The sequence below is a fragment of the Desmodus rotundus genome, chromosome 9, assembly GCF_022682495.2.
Source record: "Desmodus rotundus isolate HL8 chromosome 9, HLdesRot8A.1, whole genome shotgun sequence".
NCBI classification, from domain to species: Eukaryota; Metazoa; Chordata; class Mammalia; order Chiroptera; family Phyllostomidae; genus Desmodus; species Desmodus rotundus.
In genome coordinates this window covers 7260654-7272067 of record NC_071395.1, presented here as the reverse complement: position 1 = coordinate 7272067, position 11414 = coordinate 7260654, and positions in this window count along the sequence as shown.

The following is an 11414-nucleotide window of genomic DNA, read 5'->3' as shown; positions in this document are numbered from 1 at the left end:
GAAAACAAGAAGCCACATCAGTCATGAGTTATGCACACAAAATCATAAGTAATGAGAATTTTGCTAATCAACCAGTTGTCAGGGAGCCTTGAAAACACAGCCTAATCAGCACACAGCAAAGTTCCTATATCATCGATGCACTTGCCTGTTTCAAAGAATTCTATAGCAACTGTAGGAAAGAGAAGTCTATTTTTGAATGCTAGCATGTACTGGAAAAAAGTCCAGAATGATTAAGTCTTCTGGCTTGTATTTTAGCTATTACAGCTGTTTGCAATATATATGTGCTGCATCTATATTTGCAATCTCTGCTGTTGCCATTTACCATCTGCCCATAGCTGGGTGAAAACGCCTATGTTTTTTGTTCATTGCTTATGAAACTGCACATAGAAGTTTGACAAACCTGTATTATTTTTCCTAGTCTTTTTCATGCATCTAATCAATATCCCAGAAATGTTCAAGTAAAAAGTTTAAAGTCCTTCAAAGTCAACAGTGCCACTTTCCTTTTAAATTACAAGAGGCGTAGGATGCCTCTCACAGTAATTTTGACCATATAATTTTTATTAACTACTTTACAATACTCTGAATACCAGGAAAACTCAATTCCAGATCTCAGGTCTCTGGAATACAGTGGGGACAGAAATCTAGAAACACTAAGACAGTGTCACAAGTCCCAGAGTCACAGAAGAGTCCCTTGTTTACTGGTATCCAATATTAGAATCCTGACCGCCCACCCAATCAGTCACTCTCTCTTAAGACAAAATTTTCACACTAATGATTCTCTAGTAGCTGGACATCAGTGGGCTTTTGAGATTAAAATAACAAAGAAATGCTAGTCACAGGATCACATATGTGATACAGGACCAACCCAGAGGAGAAAGAAAGAAGGGAATATGAAAGAAGGGAATATAGACAAGCCAGTGGGGAGACTGAAAAGCTGAAAAACATGTCATGAGTTTTGCTGAATATTACAACCCAACATAATAGTGGGTTTATCTTGATGTGACCCCATTGTTCCTGAATCATTTCTAAAAGCCATTACATTCAGAAGCCTCCCTTTAAAAATAATATATATATATATTATTTTAATTTAAATATATTTCAATCAATATTGCTGAAAATTTATAAACCTGGGAAATTTAAAGGTTAAGCAATAAAATTTATTCATTTATGTGAGAAGTATGCACAAAGGGTACAATTTTAAAAGTCACTTCTGTAACATAATAATGTAAAAGAATCTGTTATGTCATTAATATCTATAGTGTAAAACAATGTACATTCAATTAGAGTACAGAATTCCAATCCCGAGAATTCTGACTAAAAGAAACCCCCCCCCACCCACGATCTGAAACAGATTTCCACTCCACAGAAGACGGTTCTCAAGTAGTTTACACGCAAATCACATCTTTATGACACAACTGAATACAGCTAAAATTTTCAGAATCAGTATTTTAACCACTCAGTTTCTCCTGTCTCCGTAGAATTATCTCTGAATAAATGTGGCAATCGTCTACTTGTTCTATGCCAACAGTAGTTGATTCTATGTTTCTAGAATTAATTTTTTTCACATCAAATGAATCCCTGTTTAGAACCACTAGCAGAGTGGTCAGTAATTCATTCTTCTCTCTGTTTATTCTAAAATAATTATCTCTTTATTAAGAGCTTCTTATCTTCAGATTACTTATATCCATAAGTATTGCCTAAATTTACATTTGAAATGAAATGTCAAGCTTTGTAACTGAAGACTCAACATGCTTCAATTCAGTTCTGTAAGCAAACAAGTCCCTTCTTAACTGGTTATGATAACCAGACGGCCACAGCATACACTTCGCTTGCAGTGACAAACGTAACTACACCTTCCAGGAGAAGGCCATCAACACAACAGACACATCGTTTCTTCCTAGCCAATTCCATAATGGCCGAGGGCTCATTTGGTGGTACGTTTCTTGCCAGTCAATACCTACCTGAAAAAATATATTGTTTAAGCTTGTCTTCCTTCCAAAATATAGCATTTGCTTTTTTAAAGATCAGGAAATATGCTCTCCATTAAATATGTGAGTATTTATAAGGATGTAGCCTTCATGAAACTCTGCTCTAGAATTAACTCAAGACTGGGCCACTAAATAAGAGAAAGCACATAATATATATATTTAGTCTCCTCATATATATTCTAGTTGGGTCTTGCTAGATAACAAATTTAAAAGATTTGAGTCTCTCCTTTGCAATAACTCAGTGTTTAAATAGGCCTCTAAGTCACTTAGTGCATGGTGTGGGGATGCTTAGCATAGTAACTGCTACACTGAAAGTGCAATATAAATCTTCGCTGAACCACAGTGAAACAAACTGTGATATACACGTAAACAGATCAATGATAATACAGAATAATAATTGGTTCAATAGAAGTCGAACAGATTGATATGGGAAAATAGAGGATGTAGCAACTAATGCTGACTGGGGGGTTAAGGTTTAACCAAAGAAGTTGCAACTGAACATATTCATAAAACATTTATTTAGAACCAAGTAGGAATTTTTTAAGAAAAACTTTGTAAAATATGACATCAGCTGACTTGGTATGGGTATTTATTTTACTTTTCTCCCTTCAAATTTCTGATTATCATTATTAACTGCTTTTGAGTTTGAGGCTTTACTTGGTATGGCTGTAATCGTAATTACCATTTTAGCCAATATATCATGCTTGAGACAGACTAAGAAATAAGACGAGGGCAAGAAAAGCCTCTGTAATAGTTGTTACAAAGCATATTACATTTCTGCAGAGCCTGCTCACTTGTTATGCTCAATGCCAACTACGGATTAGAGGCAAATCTCACCCCTGACTGTCCAGAATTCGTCAAGACACTGCCATTGCTAGGGTTAAAATCCAAAATGAACAGGCTCACAGGGCCAATGATAAAGTGCCACTTGCTTTCTTTCTGCAGCCTCTTTGGTTATCTGTCCTGGCTTACTAATCTCCAGAAATAGTGACTTTCTTTTTGTGTTCCCTTTCCCCTCTGCCTGTCAAAATTTCCTTTTCAGAAGTATCCTGGAGTAAAGAGCCTTGGACCCAGCTTGCCAGTTGGAAAGCTGATTGCACCCCTCCCTCAGTGTGGAACCTCCAAACAGTGAAATCAACATCCCCAGTCTCTGTTGTCCTTCTGTACAATGGCATTCTGTGCGACTGTTGTGATGATTAAATGAGATACTATGTGTACACGACTTACACCATTACCTGCCCATTTTATGCGGGTGAGCTGCCATGATTGTTTGCTACTTTATAAGGGAGAGAACAGCACTACTCGTCAGAGAGACAGAGTGGCACAGTGAAAGGGCATGGGCTTCAGAGGCTGACTGACCTGGGTTTGAATCCTGGTTTGTATTTCCCCCGCCCCCTGTCTCTCATACACACACATACACACGCAACCCACATGTGTCCACCCACAATAATTACAAAGCACAGACATCTGAAGCTATTTTTGGAATAAGAGTTAGGTGTCCTTCCTAAACTCTTAAGACCCCAAACACGTCAAGAAAAGAAAGAGGAGGTCATTGTGACCAAAAGTTTCATTATGTTCTGTGTCCTCGGTGTAAGACGGCATGGGAGTGTGCAACACATTTTGGAACTCTACACAGATATGTTTTCAATGGGTGTATTTTCGAACAAAAAGTAGGAAGCTGGGCCACTTTATTGACACAGAACATTTCTGTCATCATGTCTGTTGGGCAGCCTCCCACGAAGGGTCAGACCTTGCCTGCAGCTGCTACAGAGCTCAACACTCCCCATGTTTCCTCCATGCCCAAAGCTGCCTTCTCTCCTCAATCCACAGGCCACCCTTCCACCCTGGCAACTCGCCAAGCCTGCCCAACAACTCACCAGCACCTCCAATCCCTGAATCCAAAGGATTCACATGTCCTGTCTTTATCTCACAAGACCTCCCAGACGGGTCTCTGGATTTGGAAACCCTTCAACCTCTCGACTTCTATCTTCTCATCACACTCTCTCCACACCCTGCCTTCTTTCTCCATCTCTGCCTTCCTCAGAAGCAGGCTTGGGCTCTCTGCTCTCCTCTCCCTGTACTCTCTCTCCAGGTTGTCTCACTGGTTCCCGTGATGTCAAAGGCCATGTACGTGCTGGTGACTTCCGAACGTGTATCTTCAGGCCAGCCAACAAGTCTAATGGCCACATCAGAGATATGGCAACCCCACCGTGTCCAAAGTGAGCTCTCAGTTTCTCCCCCAGAAATGTGTTCCTCCTGCCAGCTCCCCTGTCTACACAATGGCGCCCACATCCTTTACTGCTCATCCCAGAAATCTACAAGCCATTCTCAGTTCTTCACCATTCCCTGCATTTCCTCCCAACCCTACCCAATCATTCAACAGCACCTGTAAGTTCCATCTCTGAAATATATCTCCAATCTAAACATTCTCTCTATCTTCATTTCCATAACCATTCTGACTTAAAACAAAAAACATGTCTCACTAGACTAATAGCTATGCCCTTCTCTTTAATGTTTCTTTGAACAGCCTTATTGAATATGGCTGGCACACAAAAATACCAGACACATTTAATGTTTATAATTGGATCTCTCCACTTCTACCTCTAAACCCTGCCTACCCATCCTCCACACTACAGTCAGAGCGATCTTACCGTGAGCTCCTCATAAGGTCATTTTAAGGTCACCTGGAATTTTCTTTCTGATGTCTTCTCTACACTAATGAAGTAACTATTACATTATACTCTTTTATTTTGATGTTTCTTCTTGAAATATTAACATCATTTCTAAATATTTGTAAAACATTCTCCATTTTCCTTGAAGGTCATTAAAATACTGATTAAATTAGCAGCATTATTTCAAATTAAGCTTTCCAAAAGAGCCTTTGATTTAGGTTTCATAAGACAACTATTATTTTACTAACTAAAAATAAAATCCAATTATGGTTGCTAAGATAAAATAATACATTTCATTTATTTACATTGGATGAGTTAACATAAAGGAAACATAATGGCATTTTGGGTTGCCTCTAGTAAGTTCTAAATAACTTTTTAACATTTAAGTAAAAGACACATTTATAAATAAATATTCTTACAATATGAATTCTTACTGAGACATGTTCTTTCTCCTGGATTTAATACTCCATATTTTGGCGTACATATAGTCGGTATGTGTGAAAAAAGATATCACGCTAACTGAGAGTAGAATTTGCCCCTCTCTATTTTGATGAAGAGAGGGAAGTTACTTTGTTTTCCCAGGGTGCCCGACTCTATCTGTGTAATGCTTGTGAGAGAAGGAACCCCGGCGACCTGCCTCAGCAGCAGACTGTTACGGGTGCATAAAAGCCTATGGCTTAGACACACATACACCTACACATAAAACATAAATGAGTAAATCAAGGGGAAACATCAATCATTCAAGTTACTTGACATGTCACGGGAATAAAACTGCAACTTTATTCTTTGACTAAATATTTTATTGTTTGATTTTAAAAAATCGTGCTTGGTAGAAACTGTAAAATGAAAATAGTGACTTAAGGCAATATAAAGAAAATCCTTTTACTGCAGCAAAATCACCAAAAATGTAGTCTAATCAATGGTTGCCATGTATCACACATAGACGGCATCCCCCTACACATGAAGAAAGTGTGTATTACCTAAATACTTTCAAAAAAATGTCATTTGCATATTTTGACCTGACTTACCTGTGTTAATCACTCATATTTCCTGAATTCCTCAAGTACTCACCCAGTTCTTCTATTCTCTGTACACACACTAATTAGTACAGAAAGGTACTGTAACTAATAATGCTTGTTCAGGAGTCATTTTTTCCCTTTATGTTAACTGTAGCAGCATGGTGTGACCTGGTGCTTTGTGAAAATGAAGTAAAGCTTCATCAAAATGGTGGCCCCTTATGAAATTTCAAGTGTGGCTGTGAGGGAAAGCAGCTGAACATTTACTTACTAACAGGGTCAGCAGGAAATCAAGGATGAAATGACATAATTTATCACCCAGACCAAGACAATTCTGAAAGTGAAAAGAGAATTGTTAGCAATTATGCCCAGACAACAGAAATAAAGTAGCGCTGTCCTACACAACACAAGATGTGAGGGCGCCCGAAGACAGTTTCACCCTAAGGAAATAGAAAGTCGGGACCAGGGTAAGAATAAGTTATAGGAGGAATGACTATTTCTCAAGTGCTGTCAGGTAACAGGGCCCTAAATGATTGTCCCCAGTGACAACTGTGACGGGAGGTGCCGTGCTGCAGCACGGTTGCCAGGTAAAATACAGAACTCCAGGGAATTTGAATTTCAGATAAACAACACATAATTTCTTAGTAGAATAATGTTTTAAACAATACGTGGGGCAGAGTTTATACTTTAAAGAATTCTCATTAATCTGAAATCCAAAGGTGACTGTGAGTCTTGTATTTTTATTGCTATACTTGACAGCTCTATCAGGGGCCCACAGTCTGTGTACCCAGATAACTTTCTCTGCTTGCAGAGATGACCAAGTAAGGCCTCTATAGTTCTAAACGCAGGATTCCTTGCAAGAACTACAGTTTGGGGGTCGGGGGGGGGGGGGGTTAAGTTTCTAAAACTGGCTAATCAATCTACAAAATAGAAGGACCCCTCTGAAATGCTGCACACAGGACTCAAAGTCGAGAAGCTGCCAGTCAAAATGAGGGTGCACAGTAAACACCGGAATGACTGAGTGCCCCTCTCTCCACTGACATCAGGGGGACAGAGGGGAGGAGCTCTCGGCAAGTGTACTGAAGGCACAGAAGGAAACCTCAGAGAAGAAGGCCGACCAAAGAGCCATGTCAAACTAGGATTATGTGCTCATGGGCCAAATGGGTCAGGGCTGACTCCCCAAGTTCCTTTAAGCCCTAGGAGCCTAGCAAGCAGGTCCTAAGGTGGGAACAGAAACAAAGCTCAAAGTCAGAGGGCAGGACTCTGTGAACTAGTCAAGAAGGTTCAAGATTCAGGAAAAAAAATAGAGGCAGGTTTGCAGTGAGCAGGAAGGGAACCTACAGGTCAAGGTTATGCCCTCTGTCAGGACTGGAATATCTACAACTTCCTTATATCAATCACTGAATGCAAGAAGCATAGTCTTTCTGAATGGTCTTTATTCATTCCATACAATATATTGCAGTTAGAATTTTTATATAAGGAATGGCCAACTTGAATAGTGATGATACTGTCAAAATAATAGTAGTAATAGCTAATTGGTTTGGGGCTCTTAATATGTACCAAAAATAAATTAAGCTTTTCTCTTGGGTTAATTTATTTAATTGCCACCACCCTATGACATATGTAATAGTGTTATCTTAATTTTACCTTATTATAAATTATCTTGGTTTTTCAGGTAGGGTCTTATATCAAGATAAGATAAAAACTGCCAAAGGAGAACAGGATCTATGAGAACCATTGTGCATGGCTCGTGTCTCTGCCATAGAGACTACCTGGAGATCCACTAGCTCGGTTGGACTTTTCTCAGCTCCGCCGCTGGCTATCTAACCTTGGGCAAGTGGCTCCGTCCCTGGCAGGGGTGTCCAACCCATGGCCCACAGGCCACATGTGGCCCAGGAGGTCTATGAATGCAGCCCAACACAAAATCATAAATTTATTTAAAACATTATGAGATTTTTTTTGTTTTCATTGGTGTTGCTGAATTTAATGTGTAGCCCCAGACAACTCTTCTTCTTCCATTGTGATCCAGAGATGCCAAAAGGTTGGACACCCTTAGAGTCTAAGTCTTAATTTCATTCTATTTAGAAAGCAGGCAATAGTAGGGGCTGTCTTACAGTGTTATAAAAATGAAAGACTATGTAAAAGGTTGAACAGATGATACACAAGAAGTATGCAATAAATACCAAATGTTATAATTTAGAAAAGACATACTATTGAAAGAAATGGAAAGGAAACAAAATTTGTAGTTACTGTAATTTTTGTATTGATTCATTTTCTTTATAGTTTACTCTTTTTTATATAGTGTTCAATTTCAGTATTGTATGAGGTCTAATTATGTGTCTCCAGAGAGTCCTTCATCTCTACCTGCAATCTACACCCTCGGATACCTACTCAACAGAAAGCCCTGTCAGGAGATAGAGAGTGGAATGGAGTAACTCGAGCTGGGTTCTTTCTGGGACAGCATCTTCCTCCTGCCCTCACCCCACACACCACCCCCACCCTGGCAGGAAGCAGAATAGCCCAAATCCGCTATGAATGAATACAAGGAGGATTTATCTGCTTGTACCACATCTGTCCTCAATTAGAGAATCAAAATACATGGCATTAAGTCTCTCCGATTTTGTAAAGGAGATGGGAATCAATACCCTATAAGATGAATTTTAACCATTGAGAGACAAAATACAAGAGGAACCAGTAGATGAAGTCATCAGCCTTCTAACCCCACCACAAACCTCTGCAAACTACACTAGGATCATGCCACCCCTCCAGAGATGCTGCATGTGACCAAGACCCTGGCTGGATATGTTTTCTCGTAAAAAATATGGTCAGCTCAGTCACACGCTAGCTTGTATTTAATTTTTCTTTTTCTATTTTTTGTCTTACTTCCTTTTCCTCTCATTCATACTGCCTGGAATTAAAAATATGATAGAGAGATAGATAGATAGATAGATAGATAGATAGATAGATAGATAGATAGATGATAGATAGATAGATAAAATGAAAGAATGAAAGAAAAGAAAGAAAGAGGGGAGAGAGAGAGAAAGAAAAAGAAAGGAAGGAAGGAAGGAAGGAAGGAAGGAAGGAAGGAAGGAAGGAAGGAAGGAAGGAAGGGAAAGAAAGAAAGAAAGAAAGAAAGAAAGAAAGAAAGAAAGAAAGAAAGAAAGAAAGAAAGAAAGAAAGAAGGAAGGAAAGAAGGAAAGAAGGAAAGAAGGAAAGAAGGAAAGAAGGAAAGAAGGAAAGAAAGAAAGAAAGAGAGAAAAAAACTCTGTCTACTTTGCCATAAGCTGTTTTACTAGGAAATTCAGGCTGAGACAACTGGTAAGAAGAGTAGCCCTACCAAGCTGACCCTCAAGGTGGAATTATGGAATAGATAATGACTCTGTATTAAGGGAGTCCTAGAGATCCCATTGCTGAAGACAAATGAGTAATGCCACTAGAATGATCGGTATCACAATTAACAAAGTTCATGTAATTGATATGGGAACAACCATAATTGAAAGAATTGTGGTGTATGGCATATGGTGTTTATGGCATTGGAAGTCTTGCTAAAAAAGGAAAAAGCAGACAGGTCAGGGCAGCTAATTGCCAGCTAAAGGAATACAATGAAAGTCAATAGGTCTCTGTGAAGTTTCAGAAAAACTCTTGTCCCCTGTAGCTTCAGGCACACTGTACAGGAAATCAGGCTTGGGATCTAATTATAAAAGTTGCAAGGCCACAGAGGAAACTAAAAGTATATTCTCAGAGATCCCCTGTGTCAAATCATGGGCTCTGAAGGAAAATAATGGGGCTCTATTACCTGGGATTGAAACCGGTGTGTAGAGAATTCTGAGACTCCTGAACCTCAGATCTCAAAATCACCTGGATTTGTTTACACACCGGTGGTCCTGACTTAGAGAAGCCAGAGGGGTAGTTCAATCCTCCTACCACCCTGAGGTCCCAGGAGAAAAGGGGATGGGGTGATTACTAGGAACCAAAATGAGAAATGTGATGAGATCCATCTTGAGGAGAATACATGTAACTAGACACTAGGCAAAGAGGGAAGAAGGATAGTGAAATCGCAGCCTCCAGCTCTACCTCCCCTCTTATCTTCTGCAGGAACACCCATTGGCTTAATCTAATCAAGGTCAGAGGACAAAGGAGCCCCTTCCAGGCCTGGAATACAGCTGAGAGAGATGGAAAGTAGATTTGCAAGGGCAGACTGAAGATATTCAGCATAGGTTGAATTTTATAGCACTTTACATTTCTTTGAGCTACTTCATGTCCCCACAATAAAATTTTTCCCTAAATATAGGTGTAAAATCTCTAGAAACTTCCATTGTGTGGAATAAAATATATAAAAAGGGAGCACTCTTAAATAGACATTGTTAGGTGAAAGAAACCAGTTTGTAAAGGCTAGATACTGAGATTAGACAATTAAATACAGATGACAGGAGGTAGGAGTCAAAATCCACCCATCTAAATGTTAATCTCACCCAAAAACACCCTAAAAAAATATCCAGAATAATGTCTGCCCACATATATGAGCACTGTGGACAGCCAAGTTGACATGTAAACTCAACCATCACACCCTCGTACTTGACTTAAAGAGAGCAAGGCTGCCCTTTGTCCTCTCTCCAAAAGAAGGGATAAACACCCAGAGCACTTCTCCTGGGTCTCTGTCATGCTGCTGGGCACTGACTTGCCTGTTCCAGCCAGTTCCCCTGGCATGCCTACACTTCTCTCTACATAGGTCGGTTAGGAGATAGTGGGGACGGTGGTAAGGATTACAGGGAAGTTCGGAAAGCAGGATAACCTGGGACCCACATTTCCAGCATCTTTAGAATACAGGTGTACTCCTCTTCTTCACCTTTAGGGATTTAGCTGATGTCCCTGCATGAAAGAAGTCCTACTGAACACGCTGGCAGTTGTACACGATGCGTTAAGGACTATGATACAGGAAGGGAAGAATGCTTTGGGAGTATTTAGAAAGGTTTCTAAGCCGGACTGGAGGACTTGGGAAAGGCTTAGCCCAATTAGACGGAGTTAGACTAAGTCAAAGACATAGAAATTGTAACACATGGATGTGTTAGGGAGCCATCAGTCCCTTGACCAGCTGCGGATGCTTTCCTTCCTGAGCACCTTTACTACGACAGATCCACTGGAACCATAGCTTTCAAGGTAATTAGTGTTGACTTTTTAGCTAGAGCTTCCAAGGACACAAGAGGTCCCCAAAGATTGTTGTTCTCTAATTGCTAAAAATACTCAAAAGTCATGTTTTTAAAAGCTAAAGTAAGCCTTCACTGGTACATATAAAATCTTGCCTGAATTTTCTAATTTCCTAGAAAATTACAACTTAAATAGGTGCTTTCTCCACCTAAATCTATTAACACACATTTATCATAATATTACATTACACTTGTGTGTATTATATTGTATTAGATTATAATATACTGTACTACCATCCTTCTCAATGTTTATGTATTACTTCTGCATAATACGCACACACACAGACTGAATATATCTTGCACTACTCTGCCTAGCTATGGTGTGGTAACTGTGGTTTGCCAGAAAAATAAACATGACTTGCTTATTGGAATGACCAAAAGTTCATTCATTTATTCATTCATTCATTCACAAAACATTGAAGGAGTACCTTGTGATGTCCTAGGTTCTGTGCTTGGAATGGTGGACTCGCCCTTCCAGGAGGGGCTCCCAGTATTAGGGAGAGACTGACAGGGAGACAGGCAACGTGAGTACTG